This window comes from Engystomops pustulosus, chromosome 8 (assembly GCF_040894005.1).
Source record: "Engystomops pustulosus chromosome 8, aEngPut4.maternal, whole genome shotgun sequence".
NCBI lineage: Eukaryota > Metazoa > Chordata > Amphibia > Anura > Leptodactylidae > Engystomops > Engystomops pustulosus.
In genome coordinates, this window is record NC_092418.1 from 54,905,071 (window position 1) to 54,927,285 (window position 22,215).

Genomic DNA, 22,215 nt, shown 5'->3' on the forward strand with positions numbered 1-22,215 from the left:
GTCTCCTAACTCATTTTCCTAACAAGACAACCTCAATGATAAGACGCACACTGTTTTCCATGCATTTCTTGCTAAAAGAGCTAAGATCGTGATTATCTCTGTTGCTGAATGAGCTAGGTGGCTAATTCAACTCCGATCTAAAAGAGACACACTAACTTAATGTAGAAACACCGTTATTTTGTCTCCTAACTCATTTTCCTAACAAGACAACCTCAGTGATAAGACGCACACTGTTTTCCATGCATTTCTTACTAAAAGAGCTAAGATCGTGATTATCTCTGTTGCTGAATGAGCTAGGGGGCTAATTCAACTCCGATCTAAAAGAGACACACTAACTTAATGTAGAAACACCGTTAATTTGTCTCCTAACTCATTTTCCTAACAAGACAACCTCAATGATAAGACGCACACTGTTTTCCATGCATTTCTTGCTAAAAGAGCTAAGATCATGATTATCTCTGTTGCTGAATGAGCTAGGGGGCTAATTCAACTCCGATCTAAAAGAGACACACTAACTTAATGTAGAAACACCGTTATTTTGTCTCCTAACTCATTTTCACAACAAGACAACCTCAATAAAAAGACGCACACTGTTTTCCATGCATTTCTTGCTAAAAGAGCTAAGATCGTGATTATCTCTGTTGCTGAATGAGCTAGAGGGCTAATTCAACTCCGATCTAAAAGAGACACACTAACTTAATGTAGAAACACCGTTATTTTGTCTCCTAACTCATTTTCCTAACAAGACAACCTCAATGATAAGACGAACACTGTTTTCCATGCATTTCTTGCTAAAAGAGCTAAGATCGTGATTATCTCTGTTGCTGAATGAGCTAGGGCGCTATTTAACTCCGATCTAAAGAGACACACTAACTCAATGTAGAAACACCGTTATTTTGTCTCCTAACTCATTTTCCTAACAAGACAACCTCAATGATAAGACGAACACTGTTTTCCATGCATTTCTTGCTAAAAGAGCTAAGATCGTGATTATCTCTATTGCTGAATGAGCTAGGGGGCTATTCAACTCTGATCTAAAAGAGACACACTAACTTAATGTAGAAACTGCGTTATTTTGTCTCCTAACTCATTTTCCTAACAAGACAACCTCAATGATAAGACGCACACTGTTTTCCATGCATTTCTTGCTAAAAGAGCTAAGATCGTGATTATCTCTGTTGCTGAATGAGCTAGGGGGCTAATTCAATTCCGATCTAAAAGAGACACACTAACTTAATGTAGACACACCGTTAAATTGTCTCCTAACTCATTTTCCTAACAAGACAACTCCAATGATAAGACGCACACTGTTTTCCATGCATTTCTTGATAAAAGAGCTAAGATCGTGATTATCTCTGTTGCTGAATGAGCTAGGGGGCTAATTCAACTCCGATCTAAAAGAGACACACTAACTTAATGTAGAAACACTGTTATTTTGTCTCCTAACTCATTTTCCTAACAAGACAACCTCAATGATAAGACGCACACTGTTTTCCATGCATTTCTTGCTAAAAGAGCTAAGATCGTGATTATCTCTGTTGCTGAATGAGCTAGGGGGCTAATTCAACTCCGATCTAAAAGAGACACACTAACTTAATGTAGAAACACCGTTATTTTGTCTCCTAACTCATTTTCACAACAAGACAACCTCAATTATAAGACGAACACTGTTTTCCATGCATTTCTTGCTAAAAGAGCTAAGATAGTGATTATTTTTATTGCTGAATGAGCTAGGGGGCTATTCAAATCCGATCTAAAAGAGATACACTAACTTAATGTAGAAACACCGTTATTTTGTCTCCTAACTCATATTCCTAACAAGACAACCTCAATGATAAGACGAACACTGTTTTCCATGTATTTCTTGCTAAAAGAGCTAAGATCGTGATTATCTCTGTTGCTGAATGAGCTAGGAGGCTATTCAACTCTAATCTAAGAGAGACTCACTAACTTAATGTAGGAACACCGTTACTTTGTCTCCTAACTCATTTTCCTAACAAGACAACCTCAAAGATAAGACGCACACTGTTTTCCACGCATTTCTTGCTAAATGAGCTAAGATCGTGATTATCTCTGTTGCTGAATGAGCTATGGGGCTATTTAACTCCGATCTAAAGAGACACACTAACTTAATGTAGAAACACAATTATTTTGTCTCCTAACTCATTTTCCTAACTAGACAACCTCAATGATAAGACGCACACTGTTTTCCATGCATTTCTTGCTAATAGAGCTAAGATCGTGATTATCTCTGTTGCTGAATGAGCTATGGGGCTAATTCAACTCCGATCTAAAAGAGACACACTAACTGAATGTAGAAACACCGTTATTTTGTCTCCTAACTCATTTTCCTAACAAGACAACCTCAATGATAAGACGAACACTGTTTTCCATGCATTTCTTGCTAAAAGAGCTAAGATCGTGATTATCTCTGTTGCTGAATGAGCTAGGGCGCTATTTAACTCCGATCTAAAGAGACACACTAACTCAATGTAGAAACACCGTTATTTTGTCTCCTAACTCATTTTCCTAACAAGACAACCTCAATGATAAGACGAACACTGTTTTCCATGCATTTCTTGCTAAAAGAGCTAAGATCGTGATTATCTCTATTGCTGAATGAGCTAGGGGGCTATTCAACTCTGATCTAAAAGAGACACACTAACTTAATGTAGAAACTGCGTTATTTTGTCTCCTAACTCATTTTCCTAACAAGACAACCTGAATGATAAGACGCACACTGTTTTCCATGCATTTCTTGCTAAAAGAGCTAAGATCGTGATTATCTCTGTTGCTGAATGAGCTAGGGGGCTAATTCAATTCCGATCTAAAAGAGACACACTAACTTAATGTAGAAACACCGTTAAATTGTCTCCTAACTCATTTTCCTAACAAGACAACTCCAATGATAAGACGCACACTGTTTTCCATGCATTTCTTGATAAAAGAGCTAAGATCGTGATTATCTCTGTTGCTGAATGAGCTAGGGGGCTAATTCAACTCCGATCTAAAAGAGACACACTAACTTAATGTAGAAACACTGTTATTTTGTCTCCTAACTCATTTTCCTAACAAGACAACCTCAATGATAAGACGCACACTGTTTTCCATGCATTTCTTGCTAAAAGAGCTAAGATCGTGATTATCTCTGTTGCTGAATGAGCTAGGGGGCTAATTCAACTCCGATCTAAAAGAGACACACTAACTTAATGTAGAAACACCGTTATTTTGTCTCCTAACTCATTTTCCTAACAAGACAACCTCAATGATAAGACGCACACTGTTTTCCTTGCATTTCTTGCTAAAAGAGCTAAGATCGTGATTATCTCTGTTGCTGAATGAGCTAGGGGGCTAATTCAACTCCGATCTAAAAGAGACACACTAACTTAATGTAGAAACACCGTTAATTTGTCTCCTAACTCATTTTCCTAACAAGACAACCTCAATGATAAGACGCACACTGTTTTCCATGCATTTCTTGCTAAAAGAGCTAAGATCGTGATTATCTCTGTTGCTGAATGAGCTAGGGGGCTATTTAACTCCGATCTAAAGAGACACACTAACTTAATGTAGAAACACATTTATTTTGTCTCCTAACTCATTTTCCTAACAAGACAACCTCAATGATAAGACGCACACTGTTTTCCATGCATTTCTTGGTAATAGAGCTAAGATCGTGATTATCTCTGTTGCTGAATGAGCTAGGGGGCTAATTCAACTCCGATCTAAAAGAGACACACTAACTTAATGTAGAAACACCGTTATTTTGTCTCCTAACTCATTTTCCTAACAAGACAACCTCAATGATAAGACGCACACTGTTTTCCATGTATTTCTTGCTAAAAGAGCTAAGATCGTGATTATCTCTGTTGCTGAATGAGCTAGGGGGCTAATTCAACTCCGATCTAAAAGAGACACACTAACTTAATGTAGAAACACCGTTATTTTGTCTCCTAACTCATTTTCCTAACAAGACAACCTCAATGATAAGACGCACACTGTTTTCCATGCATTTCTTGCTAAAAGAGCTAAGATCGTGATTATCTCTGTTGCTGAATGAGCAAGGGGGCTAATTCAACTCCGATCTAAAAGAGACACACTAACTTAATGTAGAAACACCGTTATTTTGTCTCCTAACTCATTTTCCTAACAAGACAACCTCAATGATAAGACGAACACTGTTTTCCATGCATTTCTTGCTAAAAGAGCTAAGATCGTGATTATCTCTGTTGCTGAATGAGCTAGGGGGCTAATTCAATTCCGATCTAAAAGAGACACACTAACTTAATGTAGACACACCGTTAAATTGTCTCCTAACTCATTTTCCTAACAAGACAACTCCAATGATAAGACGCACACTGTTTTCCATGCATTTCTTGATAAAAGAGCTAAGATCGTGATTATCTCTGTTGCTGAATGAGCTAGGGGGCTAATTCAACTCCGATCTAAAAGAGACACACTAACTTAATGTAGAAACACTGTTATTTTGTCTCCTAACTCATTTTCCTAACAAGACAACCTCAATGATAAGACGCACACTGTTTTCCATGCATTTCTTGCTAAAAGAGCTAAGATCGTGATTATCTCTGTTGCTGAATGAGCTAGGGGGCTAATTCAACTCCGATCTAAAAGAGACACACTGACTTAATGTAGAAACACCGTTATTTTGTCTCCTAACTCATTTTCCTAACAAGACAACCTCAATGATAAGACGCACACTGTTTTCCATGCATTTCTTGCTAAAAGAGCTAAGATCGTGATTATCTCTGTTGCTGAATGAGCTAGGGGGCTAATTCAACTCCGATCTAAAAGAGACACACTAACTTAATGTAGAAACACCGTTAATTTGTCTCCTAACTCATTTTCCTAACAAGACAACCTCAATGATAAGACGCACACTGTTTTCCATGCATTTCTTGCTAAAAGAGCTAAGATCGTGATTATCTCTGTTGCTGAATGAGCTAGGGGGCTATTTAACTCCGATCTAAAGAGACACACTAACTTAATGTAGAAACACCGTTAATTTGTCTCCTAACTCATTTTCCTAACAAGACAACCTCAATGATAAGACGCACACTGTTTTCCATGCATTTCTTGCTAAAAGAGCTAAGATCATGATTATCTCTGTTGCTGAATGAGCTAGGGGGCTAATTCAACTCCGATCTAAAAGAGACACACTAACTTAATGTAGAAACACCGTTATTTTGTCTCCTAACTCATTTTCCTAACAAGACAACCTCAATAAAAAGACGCACACTGTTTTCCATGCATTTCTTGCTAAAAGAGCTAAGATCGTGATTATCTCTGTTGCTGAATGAGCTAGGGGGCTAATTCAACTCCGATCTAAAAGAGACACACTAACTTAATGTAGAAACACCGTTATTTTGTCTCCTAACTCATTTTCCTAACAAGACAACCTCAATGATAAGACGAACACTGTTTTCCATGCATTTCTTGCTAAAAGAGCTAAGATCGTGATTATCTCTATTGCTGAATGAGCTAGGGGGCTATTCAACTCTGATCTAAAAGAGACACACTAACTTAATGTAGAAACTGCGTTATTTTGTCTCCTAACTCATTTTCCTAACAAGACAACCTCAATGATAAGACGCACACTGTTTTCCATGCATTTCTTGCTAAAAGAGCTAAGATCGTGATTATCTCTGTTGCTGAATGAGCTAGGGGGCTAATTCAATTCCGATCTAAAAGAGACACACTAACTTAATGTAGAAACACCGTTAAATTGTCTCCTAACTCATTTTCCTAACAAGACAACTCCAATGATAAGACGCACACTGTTTTCCATGCATTTCTTGATAAAAGAGCTAAGATCGTGATTATCTCTGTTGCTGAATGAGCTAGGGGGCTAATTCAACTCCGATCTAAAAGAGACACACTAACTTAATGTAGAAACACCGTTATTTTGTCTCCTAACTCATTTTCCTAACAAGACAACCTCAATGATAAGACGCACACTGTTTTCCATGCATTTCTTGCTAAAAGAGCTAAGATCGTGATTATCTCTGTTGCTGAATGAGCTAGGTGGCTAATTCAACTCCGATCTAAAAGAGACACACTAACTTAATGTAGAAACACCGTTATTTTGTCTCCTAACTCATTTTCCTAACAAGACAACCTCAGTGATAAGACGCACACTGTTTTCCATGCATTTCTTACTAAAAGAGCTAAGATCGTGATTATCTCTGTTGCTGAATGAGCTAGGGGGCTAATTCAACTCCGATCTAAAAGAGACACACTAACTTAATGTAGAAACACCGTTAATTTGTCTCCTAACTCATTTTCCTAACAAGACAACCTCAATGATAAGACGCACACTGTTTTCCATGCATTTCTTGCTAAAAGAGCTAAGATCATGATTATCTCTGTTGCTGAATGAGCTAGGGGGCTAATTCAACTCCGATCTAAAAGAGACACACTAACTTAATGTAGAAACACCGTTATTTTGTCTCCTAACTCATTTTCCTAACAAGACAACCTCAATAAAAAGACGCACACTGTTTTCCATGCATTTCTTGCTAAAAGAGCTAAGATCGTGATTATCTCTGTTGCTGAATGAGCTAGAGGGCTAATTCAACTCCGATCTAAAAGAGACACACTAACTTAATGTAGAAACACCGTTATTTTGTCTCCTAACTCATTTTCCTAACAAGACAACCTCAATGATAAGACGAACACTGTTTTCCATGCATTTCTTGCTAAAAGAGCTAAGATCGTGATTATCTCTGTTGCTGAATGAGCTAGGGCGCTATTTAACTCCGATCTAAAGAGACACACTAACTCAATGTAGAAACACCGTTATTTTGTCTCCTAACTCATTTTCCTAACAAGACAACCTCAATGATAAGACTAACACTGTTTTCCATGCATTTCTTGCTAAAAGAGCTAAGATCGTGATTATCTCTATTGCTGAATGAGCTAGGGGGCTATTCAACTCTGATCTAAAAGAGACACACTAACTTAATGTAGAAACTGCGTTATTTTGTCTCCTAACTCATTTTCCTAACAAGACAACCTCAATGATAAGACGCACACTGTTTTCCATGCATTTCTTGCTAAAAGAGCTAAGATCGTGATTATCTCTGTTGCTGAATGAGCTAGGGGGCTAATTCAATTCCGATGTAAAAGAGACACACTAACTTAATGTAGAAACACCGTTAAATTGTCTCCTAACTCATTTTCCTAACAAGACAACCTCAATGATAAGACGCACACTGTTTTCCATGCATTTCTTGATAAAAGAGCTAAGATCGTGATTATCTCTGTTGCTGAATGAGCTAGGGGGCTATTCAACTCTGATCTAAAAGAGACACACTAACTTAATGTAGAAACTGCGTTATTTTGTCTCCTAACTCGTTTTCCTAACAAGACAACCTGAATGATAAGACGCACACTGTTTTCGATGCATTTCTTGCTAAAAGAGCTAAGATCGTGATTATCTCTGTTGCTGAATGAGCTAGGGGGCTAATTCAATTCCGATCTAAAAGAGACACACTAACTTAATGTAGAAACACCGTTAAATTGTCTCCTAACTCATTTTCCTAACAAGACAACTCCAATGATAAGACGCACACTGTTTTCCATGCATTTCTTGATAAAAGAGCTAAGATCGTGATTATCTCTGTTGCTGAATGAGCTAGGGGGCTAATTCAACTCCGATCTAAAAGAGACACACTAACTTAATGTAGAAACACTGTTATTTTGTCTCCTAACTCATTTTCCTAACAAGACAACCTCAATGATAAGACGCACACTGTTTTCCATGCATTTCTTGCTAAAAGAGCTAAGATCGTGATTATCTCTGTTGCTGAATGAGCTAGGGGGCTAATTCAACTCCGATCTAAAAGAGACACACTGACTTAATGTAGAAACACCGTTATTTTGTCTCCTAACTCATTTTCCTAACAAGACAACCTCAATGATAAGACGCACACTGTTTTCCATGCATTTCTTGCTAAAAGAGCTAAGATCGTGATTATCTCTGTTGCTGAATGAGCTAGGGGGCTAATTCAACTCCGATCTAAAAGAGACACACTAACTTAATGTAGAAACACCGTTAATTTGTCTCCTAACTCATTTTCCTAACAAGACAACCTCAATGATAAGACGCACACTGTTTTCCATGCATTTCTTGCTAAAAGAGCTAAGATCGTGATTATCTCTGTTGCTGAATGAGCTAGGGGGCTATTTAACTCCGATCTAAAGAGACACACTAACTTAATGTAGAAACACATTTATTTTGTCTCCTAACTCATTTTCCTAACAAGACAACCTCAATGATAAGACGCACACTGTTTTCCATGCATTTCTTGGTAATAGAGCTAAGATCGTGATTATCTCTGTTGCTGAATGAGCTAGGGGGCTAATTCAACTCCGATCTAAAAGAGACACACTAACTTAATGTAGAAACACCGTTATTTTGTCTCCTAACTCATTTTCCTAACAAGACAACCTCAATGATAAGACGCACACTGTTTTCCATGCATTTCTTGCTAAAAGAGCTAAGATCGTGATTATCTCTGTTGCTGAATGAGCTAGGGGGCTAATTCAACTCCGATCTAAAAGAGACACACTAACTTAATGTAGAAACACCGTTATTTTGTCTCCTAACTCATTTTCCTAACAAGACAACCTCAATGATAAGACGCACACTGTTTTCCATGCATTTCTTGCTAAAAGAGCTAAGATCGTGATTATCTCTGTTGCTGAATGAGCAAGGGGGCTAATTCAACTCCGATCTAAAAGAGACACACTAACTTAATGTAGAAACACCGTTATTTTGTCTCCTAACTCATTTTCCTAACAAGACAACCTCAATGATAAGACGAACACTGTTTTCCATGCATTTCTTGCTAAAAGAGCTAAGATCGTGATTATCTCTATTGCTGAATGAGCTAGGGGGCTATTCAACTCTGATCTAAAAGAGACACACTAACTTAATGTAGAAACTGCGTTATTTTGTCTCCTAACTCATTTTCCTAACAAGACAACCTCAATGATAAGACGCACACTGTTTTCCATGCATTTCTTGCTAAAAGAGCTAAGATCGTGATTATCTCTGTTGCTGAATGAGCTAGGGGGCTAATTCAATTCCGATCTAAAAGAGACACACTAACTTAATGTAGACACACCGTTAAATTGTCTCCTAACTCATTTTCCTAACAAGACAACTCCAATGATAAGACGCACACTGTTTTCCATGCATTTCTTGATAAAAGAGCTAAGATCGTGATTATCTCTGTTGCTGAATGAGCTAGGGGGCTAATTCAACTCCGATCTAAAAGAGACACACTAACTTAATGTAGAAACACCGTTATTTTGTCTCCTAACTCATTTTCCTAACAAGACAACCTCAATGATAAGACGCACACTGTTTTCCATGCATTTCTTGCTAAAAGAGCTAAGATCATGATTATCTCTGTTGCTGAATGAGCTAGGGGGCTAATTCAACTGCGATCTAAAAGAGACACACTAACTTAATGTAGAAACACCGTTATTTTGTCTCCTAACTCATTTTCCTAACAAGACAACCTCAATAAAAAGACGCACACTGTTTTCCATGCATTTCTTGCTAAAAGAGCTAAGATCGTGATTATCTCTGTTGCTGAATGAGCTAGGGGGCTAATTCAACTCCGATCTAAAAGAGACACACTAACTTAATGTAGAAACACCGTTATTTTGTCTCCTAACTCATTTTCCTAACAAGACAACCTCAATGATAAGACGAACACTGTTTTCCATGCATTTCTTGCTAAAAGAGCTAAGATCGTGATTATCTCTATTGCTGAATGAGCTAGGGGGCTATTCAACTCTGATCTAAAAGAGACACACTAACTTAATTTAGAAACTGCGTTATTTTGTCTCCTAACTCATTTTCCTAACAAGACAACCTCAATGATAAGACGCACACTGTTTTCCATGCATTTCTTGATAAAAGAGCTAAGATCGTGATTATCTCTGTTGCTGAATGAGCTAGGGGGCTAATTCAATTCCGATCTAAAAGAGACACACTAACTTAATGTAGAAACACCGTTAAATTGTCTCCTAACTCATTTTCCTAACAAGACAACTCCAATGATAAGACGCACACTGTTTTCCATGCATTTCTTGATAAAAGAGCTAAGATCGTGATTATCTCTGTTGCTGAATGAGCTAGGGGGCTAATTCAACTCCGATCTAAAAGAGACACACTAACTTAATGTAGAAACACCGTTATTTTGTCTCCTAACTCATTTTCCTAACAAGACAACCTCAATGATAAGACGCACACTGTTTTCCATGCATTTCTTGCTAAAAGAGCTAAGATCGTGATTATCTCTGTTGCTGAATGAGCTAGGTGGCTAATTCAACTCCGATCTAAAAGAGACACACTAACTTAATGTAGAAACACCGTTATTTTGTCTCCTAACTCATTTTCCTAACAAGACAACCTCAGTGATAAGACGCACACTGTTTTCCATGCATTTCTTACTAAAAGAGCTAAGATCGTGATTATCTCTGTTGCTGAATGAGCTAGGGGGCTAATTCAACTCCGATCTAAAAGAGACACACTAACTTAATGTAGAAACACCGTTAATTTGTCTCCTAACTCATTTTCCTAACAAGACAACCTCAATGATAAGACGCACACTGTTTTCCATGCATTTCTTGCTAAAAGAGCTAAGATCATGATTATCTCTGTTGCTGAATGAGCTAGGGGGCTAATTCAACTCCGATCTAAAAGAGACACACTAACTTAATGTAGAAACACCGTTATTTTGTCTCCTAACTCATTTTCCTAACAAGACAACCTCAATAAAAAGACGCACACTGTTTTCCATGCATTTCTTGCTAAAAGAGCTAAGATCGTGATTATCTCTGTTGCTGAATGAGCTAGAGGGCTAATTCAACTCCGATCTAAAAGAGACACACTAACTTAATGTAGAAACACCGTTATTTTGTCTCCTAACTCATTTTCCTAACAAGACAACCTCAATGATAAGACGAACACTGTTTTCCATGCATTTCTTGCTAAAAGAGCTAAGATCGTGATTATCTCTGTTGCTGAATGAGCTAGGGCGCTATTTAACTCCGATCTAAAGAGACACACTAACTCAATGTAGAAACACCGTTATTTTGTCTCCTAACTCATTTTCCTAACAAGACAACCTCAATGATAAGACGAACACTGTTTTCCATGCATTTCTTGCTAAAAGAGCTAAGATCGTGATTATCTCTATTGCTGAATGAGCTAGGGGGCTATTCAACTCTGATCTAAAAGAGACACACTAACTTAATGTAGAAACTGCGTTATTTTGTCTCCTAACTCATTTTCCTAACAAGACAACCTCAATGATAAGACGCACACTGTTTTCCATGCATTTCTTGCTAAAAGAGCTAAGATCGTGATTATCTCTGTTGCTGAATGAGCTAGGGGGCTAATTCAATTCCGATCTAAAAGAGACACACTAACTTAATGTAGACACACCGTTAAATTGTCTCCTAACTCATTTTCCTAACAAGACAACTCCAATGATAAGACGCACACTGTTTTCCATGCATTTCTTGATAAAAGAGCTAAGATCGTGATTATCTCTGTTGCTGAATGAGCTAGGGGGCTAATTCAACTCCGATCTAAAAGAGACACACTAACTTAATGTAGAAACACTGTTATTTTGTCTCCTAACTCATTTTCCTAACAAGACAACCTCAATGATAAGACGCACACTGTTTTCCATGCATTTCTTGCTAAAAGAGCTAAGATCGTGATTATCTCTGTTGCTGAATGAGCTAGGGGGCTAATTCAACTCCGATCTAAAAGAGACACACTGACTTAATGTAGAAACACCGTTATTTTGTCTCCTAACTCATTTTCCTAACAAGACAACCTCAATGATAAGACGCACACTGTTTTCCATGCATTTCTTGCTAAAAGAGCTAAGATCGTGATTATCTCTGTTGCTGAATGAGCTAGGGGGCTAATTCAACTCCGATCTAAAAGAGACACACTAACTTAATGTAGAAACACCGTTAATTTGTCTCCTAACTCATTTTCCTAACAAGACAACCTCAATGATAAGACGCACACTGTTTTCCATGCATTTCTTGCTAAAAGAGCTAAGATCGTGATTATCTCTGTTGCTGAATGAGCTAGGGGGCTATTTAACTCCGATCTAAAGAGACACACTAACTTAATGTAGAAACACATTTATTTTGTCTCCTAACTCATTTTCCTAACAAGACAACCTCAATGATAAGACGCACACTGTTTTCCATGCATTTCTTGGTAATAGAGCTAAGATCGTGATTATCTCTGTTGCTGAATGAGCTAGGGGGCTAATTCAACTCCGATCTAAAAGAGACACACTAACTTAATGTAGAAACACCGTTATTTTGTCTCCTAACTCATTTTCCTAACAAGACAACCTCAATGATAAGACGCACACTGTTTTCCATGCATTTCTTGCTAAAAGAGCTAAGATCATGATTATCTCTGTTGCTGAATGAGCTAGGGGGCTAATTCAACTCCGATCTAAAAGAGACACACTAACTTAATGTAGAAACACCGTTATTTTGTCTCCTAACTCATATTCCTAACAAGACAACCTCAATAAAAAGACGCACACTGTTTTCCATGCATTTCTTGCTAAAAGAGCTAAGATCGTGATTATCTCTGTTGCTGAATGAGCTAGGGGGCTAATTCAACTCCGATCTAAAAGAGACACACTAACTTAATGTAGAAACACCGTTATTTTGTCTCCTAACTCATTTTCCTAACAAGACAACCTCAATGATAAGACGCACACTGTTTTCCATGCATTTCTTGGTAATAGAGCTAAGATCGTGATTATCTCTGTTGCTGAATGAGCTAGGGGGCTAATTCAACTCCGATCTAAAAGAGACACACTAACTTAATGTAGAAACACCGTTATTTTGTCTCCTAACTCATTTTCCTAACAAGACAACCTCAATGATAAGACGCACACTGTTTTCCATGCATTTCTTGCTAAAAGAGCTAAGATCGTGATTATCTCTGTTGCTGAATGAGCTAGGGGGCTAATTCAACTCCGATCTAAAAGAGACACACTAACTTAATGTAGAAACACCGTTATTTTGTCTCCTAACTCATTTTCCTAACAAGACAACCTCAATGATAAGACGCACACTGTTTTCCATGCATTTCTTGCTAAAAGAGCTAAGATTGTGATTATCTCTGTTGCTGAATGAGCAAGGGGGCTAATACAACTCCGATCTAAAAGAGACACACTAACTTAATGTAGAAACACCGTTATTTTGTCTCCTAACTCATTTTCCTAACAAGACAACCTCAATGATAAGACGAACACTGTTTTCCATGCATTTCTTGCTAAAAGAGCTAAGATCGTGATTATCTCTATTGCTGAATGAGCTAGGGGGCTATTCAACTCTGATCTAAAAGAGACACACTAACTTAATGTAGAAACTGCGTTATTTTGTCTCCTAACTCATTTTCCTAACAAGACAACCTCAATGATAAGACGCACACTGTTTTCCATGCATTTCTTGCTAAAAGAGCTAAGATCGTGATTATCTCTGTTGCTGAATGAGCTAGGGGGCTAATTCAATTCCGATCTAAAAGAGACACACTAACTTAATGTAGACACACCGTTAAATTGTCTCCTAACTCATTTTCCTAACAAGACAACTCCAATGATAAGACGCACACTGTTTTCCATGCATTTCTTGATAAAAGAGCTAAGATCGTGATTATCTCTGTTGCTGAATGAGCTAGGGGGCTAATTCAACTCCGATCTAAAAGAGACACACTAACTTAATGTAGAAACACCGTTATTTTGTCTCCTAACTCATTTTCCTAACAAGACAACCTCAATGATAAGACGCACACTGTTTTCCATGCATTTCTTGCTAAAAGAGCTAAGATCGTGATTATCTCTGTTGCTGAATGAGCTAGGCGGCTAATTCAACTCCGATCTAAAAGAGACACACTAACTTAATGTAGAAACACCGTTATTTTGTCTCCTAACTCATTTTCCTAACAAGACAACCTCAATGATAAGACGCACACTGTTTTCCATGCATTTCTTACTAAAAGAGCTAAGATCGTGATTATCTCTGTTGCTGAATGAGCTAGGGGGCTAATTCAACTCCGATCTAAAAGAGACACACTAACTTAATGTAGAAACACTGTTAATTTGTCTCCTAACTCATTTTCCTAACAAGACAACCTCAATGATAAGACGCACACTGTTTTCCATGCATTTCTTGCTAAAAGAGCTAAGATCATGATTATCTCTGTTGCTGAATGAGCTAGGGGGCTAATTCAACTCCGATCTAAAAGAGACACACTAACTTAATGTAGAAACACCGTTATTTTGTCTCCTAACTCATTTTCCTAACAAGACAACCTCAATAAAAAGACGCACACTGTTTTCCATGCATTTCTTGCTAAAAGAGCTAAGATCGTGATTATCTCTGTTGCTGAATGAGCTAGGGGGCTAATTCAACTCCGATCTAAAAGAGACACACTAACTTAATGTAGAAACACCGTTATTTTGTCTCCTAACTCATTTTCCTAACAAGACAACCTCAATGATAAGACGCACACTGTTTTCCATGCATTTCTTGCTAAAAGAGCTAAGATCGTGATTATCTCTATTGCTGAATGAGCTAGGGGGCTAATTCAACTCTGATCTAAAAGAGACACACTAACTTAATGTAGAAACTGCGTTATTTTGTCTCCTAACTCATTTTCCTAACAAGACAACCTCAATGATAAGACGCACACTGTTTTCCATGCATTTCTTGCTAAAAGAGCTAAGATCGTGATTATCTCTGTTGCTGAATGAGCTAGGGGGCTAATTCAACTCCGATCTAAAAGAGACACACTAACTTAATGTAGAAACACCGTTAAATTGTCTCCTAACTCATTTTCCTAACAAGACAACTCCAATGATAAGACGCACACTGTTTTCCATGCATTTCTTGATAAAAGAGCTAAGATCGTGATTATCTCTGTTGCTGAATGAGCTAGGGGGCTAATTCAACTCCGATCTAAAAGAGACACACTAACTTAATGTAGAAACACCGTTATTTTGTCTCCTAACTCATTTTCCTAACAAGACAACCTCAATGATAAGACGCACTCTGTTTTCCATGCATTTCTTGCTAAAAGAGCTAAGATCGTGATTATCTCTGTTGCTGAATGAGCTAGGCGGCTAATTCAACTCCGATCTAAAAGAGACACACTAACTTAATGTAGAAACACCGTTATTTTGTCTCCTAACTCATTTTCCTAACAAGACAACCTCAATGATAAGACGCACACTGTTTTCCATGCATTTCTTGCTAAAAGAGCTAAGATCGTGATTATCTCTGTTGCTGAATGAGCTAGGGGGCTAATTCAACTCCGATCTAAAAGAGACACACTAACTTAATGTAGAAACACCGTTAATTTGTCTCCTAACTCATTTTCCTAACAAGACAACCTCAATAAAAAGACGCACACTGTTTTCCATGCATTTCTTGCTAAAAGAGCTAAGATCGTGATTATCTCTGTTGCTGAATGAGCTAGAGGGCTAATTCAACTCCGATCTAAAAGAGACACACTAACTTAATGTAGAAACACCGTTATTTTGTCTCCTAACTCATTTTCCTAACAAGACAACCTCAATGATAAGACGAACACTGTTTTCCATGCATTTCTTGCTAAAAGAGCTAAGATCGTGATTATCTCTGTTGCTGAATGAGCTAGGGCGCTATTTAACTCCGATCTAAAGAGACACACTAACTCAATGTAGAAACACCGTTATTTTGTCTCCTAACTCATTTTCCTAACAAGACAACCTCAATGATAAGACGAACACTGTTTTCCATGCATTTCTTGCTAAAAGAGCTAAGATCGTGATTATCTCTATTGCTGAATGAGCTAGGGGGCTATTCAACTCTGATCTAAAAGAGACACACTAACTTAATGTAGAAACTGCGTTATTTTGTCTCCTAACTCATTTTCCTAACAAGACAACCTGAATGATAAGACGCACACTGTTTTCCATGCATTTCTTGCTAAAAGAGCTAAGATCGTGATTATCTGTGTTGCTGAATGAGCTAGGGGGCTAATTCAATTCCGATCTAAAAGAGACACACTAACTTAATGTAGAAACACCGTTAAATTGTCTCCTAACTCATTTTCCTAACAATACAACTCCAATGATAAGACGCACACTGTTTTCCATGCATTTCTTGATAAAAGAGCTAGGATCGTGATTATCTCTGTTGCTGAATGAGCTAGGGGGCTAATTCAACTCCGATCTAAATGAGACACACTAACTTAATGTAGAAACACTGTTATTTTGTCTCCTAACTCATTTTCCTAACAAGACAACCTCAATGATAAGACGCACACTGTTTTCCATGCATTTCTTGCTAAAAGAGCTAAGATCGTGATTATCTCTGTTGCTGAATGAGCTAGGGGGCTAATTCAACTCCGATCTAAAAGAGACACACTAACTTAATGTAGAAACACCGTTATTTTGTCTCCTAACTCATTTTCCTAACAAGACAACCTCAATGATAAGACGCACACTGTTTTCCATGCATTTCTTGCTAAAAGAGCTAAGATCGTGATTATCTCTGTTGCTGAATGAGCTAGGGGGCTAATTCAACTCCGATCTAAAAGAGACACACTAACTTAATGTAGAAACACCGTTAATTTGTCTCCTAACTCATTTTCCTAACAAGACAACCTCAATGATAAGACACACACTGTTTTCCATGCATTTCTTGCTAAAAGAGCTAAGATTGTGATTATCTCTGTTGCTGAATGAGCTAGGGGGCTATTTAACTCCGATCTAAAGAGACACACTAACTTAATGTAGAAACACATTTATTTTGTCTCCTAACTCATTTTCCTAACAAGACAACCTCAATGATAAGACGCACACTGTTTTCCATGCATTTCTTGGTAATAGAGCTAAGATCGTGATTATCTCTGTTGCTGAATGAGCTAGGGGGCTAATTCAACTCCGATCTAAAAGAGACACACTAACTTAATGTAGAAACACCGTTATTTTGTCTCCTAACTCATTTTCCTAACAAGACAAACTCAATGATAAGACGCACACTGTTTTCCATGCATTTCTTGCTAAAAGAGCTAAGATCGTGATTATCTCTGTTGCTGAATGAGCTATGGGGCTAATTCAACTCCGATCTAAAAGAGACACACTAACTTAATGTAGAAACACCGTTATTTTGTCTCCTAACTCATTTTCCTAACAAGACAACCTCAATGATAAGACGAATACTGTTTTCCATGCATTTCTTGCTAAAAGAGCTAAGATCGTGATTATCTCTGTTGCTGAATGAGCTAGGGCGCTATTTAACTCCGATCTAAAAGAGACACACTAACTTAATGTAGAAACACCGTTATTTTGTCTCCTAACTCATTTTCCTAACAAGACAACCTCAATGATAAGACGAACACTGTTTTCCATGCATTTCTTGCTAAAAGAGCTAAGATCGTGATTATCTCTGTTGCTGAATGAGCTAGGGGGCTATTCAACTCCGATCTAAAAGAGACACACTAACTTAATGTAGAAACACCGTTATTTTGTCTCCTAACTCATTTTCACAACAAGACAACCTCAATTATAAGACAAACACTGTTTTCCATGCATTTCTTGCTAAAAGAGCTAAGATAGTGATTATTTTTATTGCTGAATGAGCTAGGGGGCTATTCAAATCCGATCTAAAACAGATACACTAACTTAATGTAGAAACACCGTTATTTTGTCTCCTAACTCATATTCCTAACAAGACAACCTCAATGATAAGACGAACACTGTTTTCCATGTATTTCTTGCTAAAAGAGCTAAGATCGTGATTATCTCTGTTGCTGAATGAGCTAGGAGGCTATTCAACTCTAATCTAAGAGAGACTCCCTAACTTCATGTAGGAACACCGTTACTTTGTCTCCTAACTCATTTTCCTAACAAGACAACCTCAAAGATAAGACGCACACTGTTTTCCACGCATTTCTTGCTAAAAGAGCTAAGATCGTGATTATCTCTGTTACTGAATGAGCTATGGGGCTATTTAACTCCGATCTAAAGAGACACACTAATTTAATGTAGAAACACAATTATTTTGTCTCCTAACCCATTTTCCTAACAAGACAACCTCAATGATAAGACGCACACTGTTTTCCATGCATTTCTTGCTAATAGAGCTAAGATCGTGATTATCTCTGTTGCTGAATGAGCTAGGGGGCTAATTCAACTCCGATCTAAAAGAGACACACTAACTTAATGTAGAAACACCGTTAATTTGTCTCCTAACTCATTTTCCTAACAAGACAACCTCAATGATAAGACGCACACTGTTTTCCATGCATTTCTTGCTAAAAGAGCTAAGATCGTGATTATCTCTGTTGCTGAATGAGCTAGGGGGCTAATTCAACTCCGATCTAAAAGAGACACACTAACTTAATGTAGAAACACCGTTATTTTGTCTCCTAACTCATTTTCCTAACAAGACAACCTCAATGATAACACGCACACTGTTTTCCATGCATTTCTTGCTAAAAAAGCTAAGATCGTGATTATCTCTGTTGCTGAATGAGCTAGGGGGCTAATTCAACTCCGATCTAAAAGAGACACACTAACTTAATGTAGAAACACCGTTATTTTGTCTCCTAACTCCTTTTCCTAACAAGACAACCTCAATGATAAGACGCACACTGTTTTCCATGCATTTCTTGCTAAAAGAGCTAAGATCGAGATTATCTCTGTTGCTGAATGAGCAAGGGGGCTAATTCAACTCCGATCTAAAAGAGACACACTAACTTAATGTAGAAACACCGTTACTTTGTCTCCTAACTCATTTTCTAACAAGACAACCTCAATGATAAGACGAACACTGTTTTCCATGCATTTCTTGCTAAAAGAGCTAAGATCGTGATTATCTCTTTTGCTGAATGAGCTAGGGGGCTAATTCAACTCCGATCTAAAAGAGACACACTAACTTAATGTAGAAACACCGTTATTTTGTCTCCTAACTCATTTTCCTAACAAGACAACCTCAATGATAAGACGAACACTGTTTTCCATGCATTTCTTGCTAAAAGAGCTAAGATCGTGATTATCTCTGTTGCTGAATGAGCTAGGGGGCTATTCAACTCCGATCTAAAAGAGACACACTAACTTAATGTAGAAACACCGTTATTTTGTCTCCTAACTCATTTTCCTAACAAGACAACCTCAATGATAAGACGAACACTGTTTTCCATGCATTTCTTGCTAAAAGAGCTAAGATCGTTATTATCTCTGTTGCTGAATGAGCTAGGGGGCTATTCAACTCCGATCTAAAAGAGACACACTAACTTAATGTAGAAACACCGTTATTTTGTCTCCTAACTCATTTTCACAACAAGACAACCTCAATTATAAGACGAACACTGTTTTCCATGCATTTCTTGCTAAAAGAGCTAAGATAGTGATTATTTTTATTGCTGAATGAGCTAGGGGGCTATTCAAATCCGATCTAAAAGAGATACACTAACTTAATGTAGAAACACCGTTATTTTGTCTCCTAACTCATATTCCTAACAAGACAACCTCAATGATAAGACGAACACTGTTTTCCATGTATTTCTTGCTAAAAGAGCTAAGATCGTGATTATCTCTGTTGCTGAATGAGCTAGGAGGCTATTCAACTCTAATCTAAGAGAGACTCACTAACTTAATGTAGGAACACCGTTACTTTGTCTCCTAACTCATTTTCCTAACAAGACAACCTCAAAGATAAGACGCACACTGTTTTCCACGCATTTCTTGCTAAAAGAGCTAAGATCGTGATTATCTCTGTTGCTGAATGAGCTATGGGGCTATTTAACTCCGATCTAAAGAGACACACTAACTTAATGTAGAAACACAATTATTTTGTCTCCTAACTCATTTTCCTAACTAGACAACCTCAATGATAAGACGCACACTGTTTTCCATGCATTTCTTGCTAAAAGAGCTAAGATCGTGATTATCTCTATTGCTGAATGAGCTAGGGGGCTATTCAACTCTGATCTAAAAGAGACACACTAACTTAATGTAGAAACTGCGTTATTTTGTCTCCTAACTCATTTTCCTAACAAGACAACCTCAATGATAAGACGCACACTGTTTTCCATGCATTTCTTGCTAAAAGAGCTAAGATCGTGATTATCTCTGTTGCTGAATGAGCTAGGGGGCTAATTCAATTCCGATCTAAAAGAGACACACTAACTTAATGTAGAAACACCGTTAAATTGTCTCCTAACTCATTTTCCTAACAAGACAACTCCAATGATAAGACGCACACTGTTTTCCATGCATTTCTTGCTAAAAGAGCTAAGATCGTGATTATCTCTGTTGCTGAATGAGCTAGGGGGCTAATTCAACTCCGATCTAAAAGAGACACACTAACTTAATGTAGAAACACCGTTATTTTGTCTCCTAACTCATTTTCCTAACAAGACAACCTCAATGATAAGACGCACACTGTTTTCCATGCATTTCTTGCTAAAAGAGCTAAGATCGTGATTATCTCTGTTGCTGAATGAGCTAGGCGGCTAATTCAACTCCGATCTAAAAGAGACACACTAACTTAATGTAGAAACACCGTTATTTTGTCTCCTAACTCATTTTCCTAACAAGACAACCTCAATGATAAGACGCACACTGTTTTCCATGCATTTCTTGCTAAAAGAGCTAAGATCGTGATTATCTCTGTTGCTGAATGAGCTAGGGGGCTAATTCAACTCCGATCTAAAAGAGACACACTAACTTAATGTAGAAACACCGTTAATTTGTCTCCTAACTCATTTTCCTAACAAGACAACCTCAATAAAAAGACGCACACTGTTTTCCATGCATTTCTTGCTAAAAGAGCTAAGATCGTGATTATCTCTGTTGCTGAATGAGCTAGAGGGCTAATTCAACTCCGATCTAAAAGAGACACACTAACTTAATGTAGAAACACCGTTATTTTGTCTCCTAACTCATTTTCCTAACAAGACAACCTCAATGATAAGACGAACACTGTTTTCCATGCATTTCTTGCTAAAAGAGCTAAGATCGTGATTATCTCTATTGCTGAATGAGCTAGGGGGCTATTCAACTCTGATCTAAAAGAGACACACTAACTTAATGTAGAAACTGCGTTATTTTGTCTCCTAACTCATTTTCCTAACAAGACAACCTGAATGATAAGACGCACACTGTTTTCCATGCATTTCTTGCTAAAAGAGCTAAGATCGTGATTATCTCTGTTGCTGAATGAGCTAGGGGGCTAATTCAACTCCGATCTAAAAGAGACACACTAACTTAATGTAGAAACACCGTTATTTTGTCTCCTAACTCATTTTCCTAACAAGACAACCTCAATGATAAGATGCACACTGTTTTCCATGCATTTCTTGCTAAAAGAGCTAAGATCGTGATTATCTCTGTTGCTGAATGAGCTAGGGGGCTAATTCAATTCCGATCTAAAAGAGACATACTAACTTAATGTAGAAACACCGTTAAATTGTCTCCTAACTCATTTTCCTAACAAGACAACTCCAATGATAAGACGCACACTGTTTTCCATGCATTTCTTGATAAAAGAGCTAAGATCGTGATTATCTCTGTTGCTGAATGAGCTAGGGGGCTAATTCAACTCCGATCTAAAAGAGACACACTAACTTAATGTAGAAACACCGTTATTTTGTCTCCTAACTCATTTTCCTAACAAGACAACCTCAATGATAAGACGCACACTGTTTTCCATGCATTTCTTGCTAAAAGAGCTAAGATCGTGATTATCTCTGTTGCTGAATGAGCTAGGCGGCTAATTCAACTCCGATCTAAAAGAGACACACTAACTTAATGTAGAAACACCGTTATTTTGTCTCCTAACTCATTTTCCTAACAAGACAACCTCAATGATAAGACGCACACTGTTTTCCATGCATTTCTTGCTAAAAGAGCTAAGATCGTGATTATCTCTGTTGCTGAATGAGCTAGGGGGCTAATTCAACTCCGATCTAAAAGAGACACACTAACTTAATGTAGAAACACCGTTAATTTGTCTCCTAACTCATTTTCCTAACAAGACAACCTCAATAAAAAGACGCACACTGTTTTCCATGCATTTCTTGCTAAAAGAGCTAAGATCGTGATTATCTCTGTTGCTGAATGAGCTAGAGGGCTA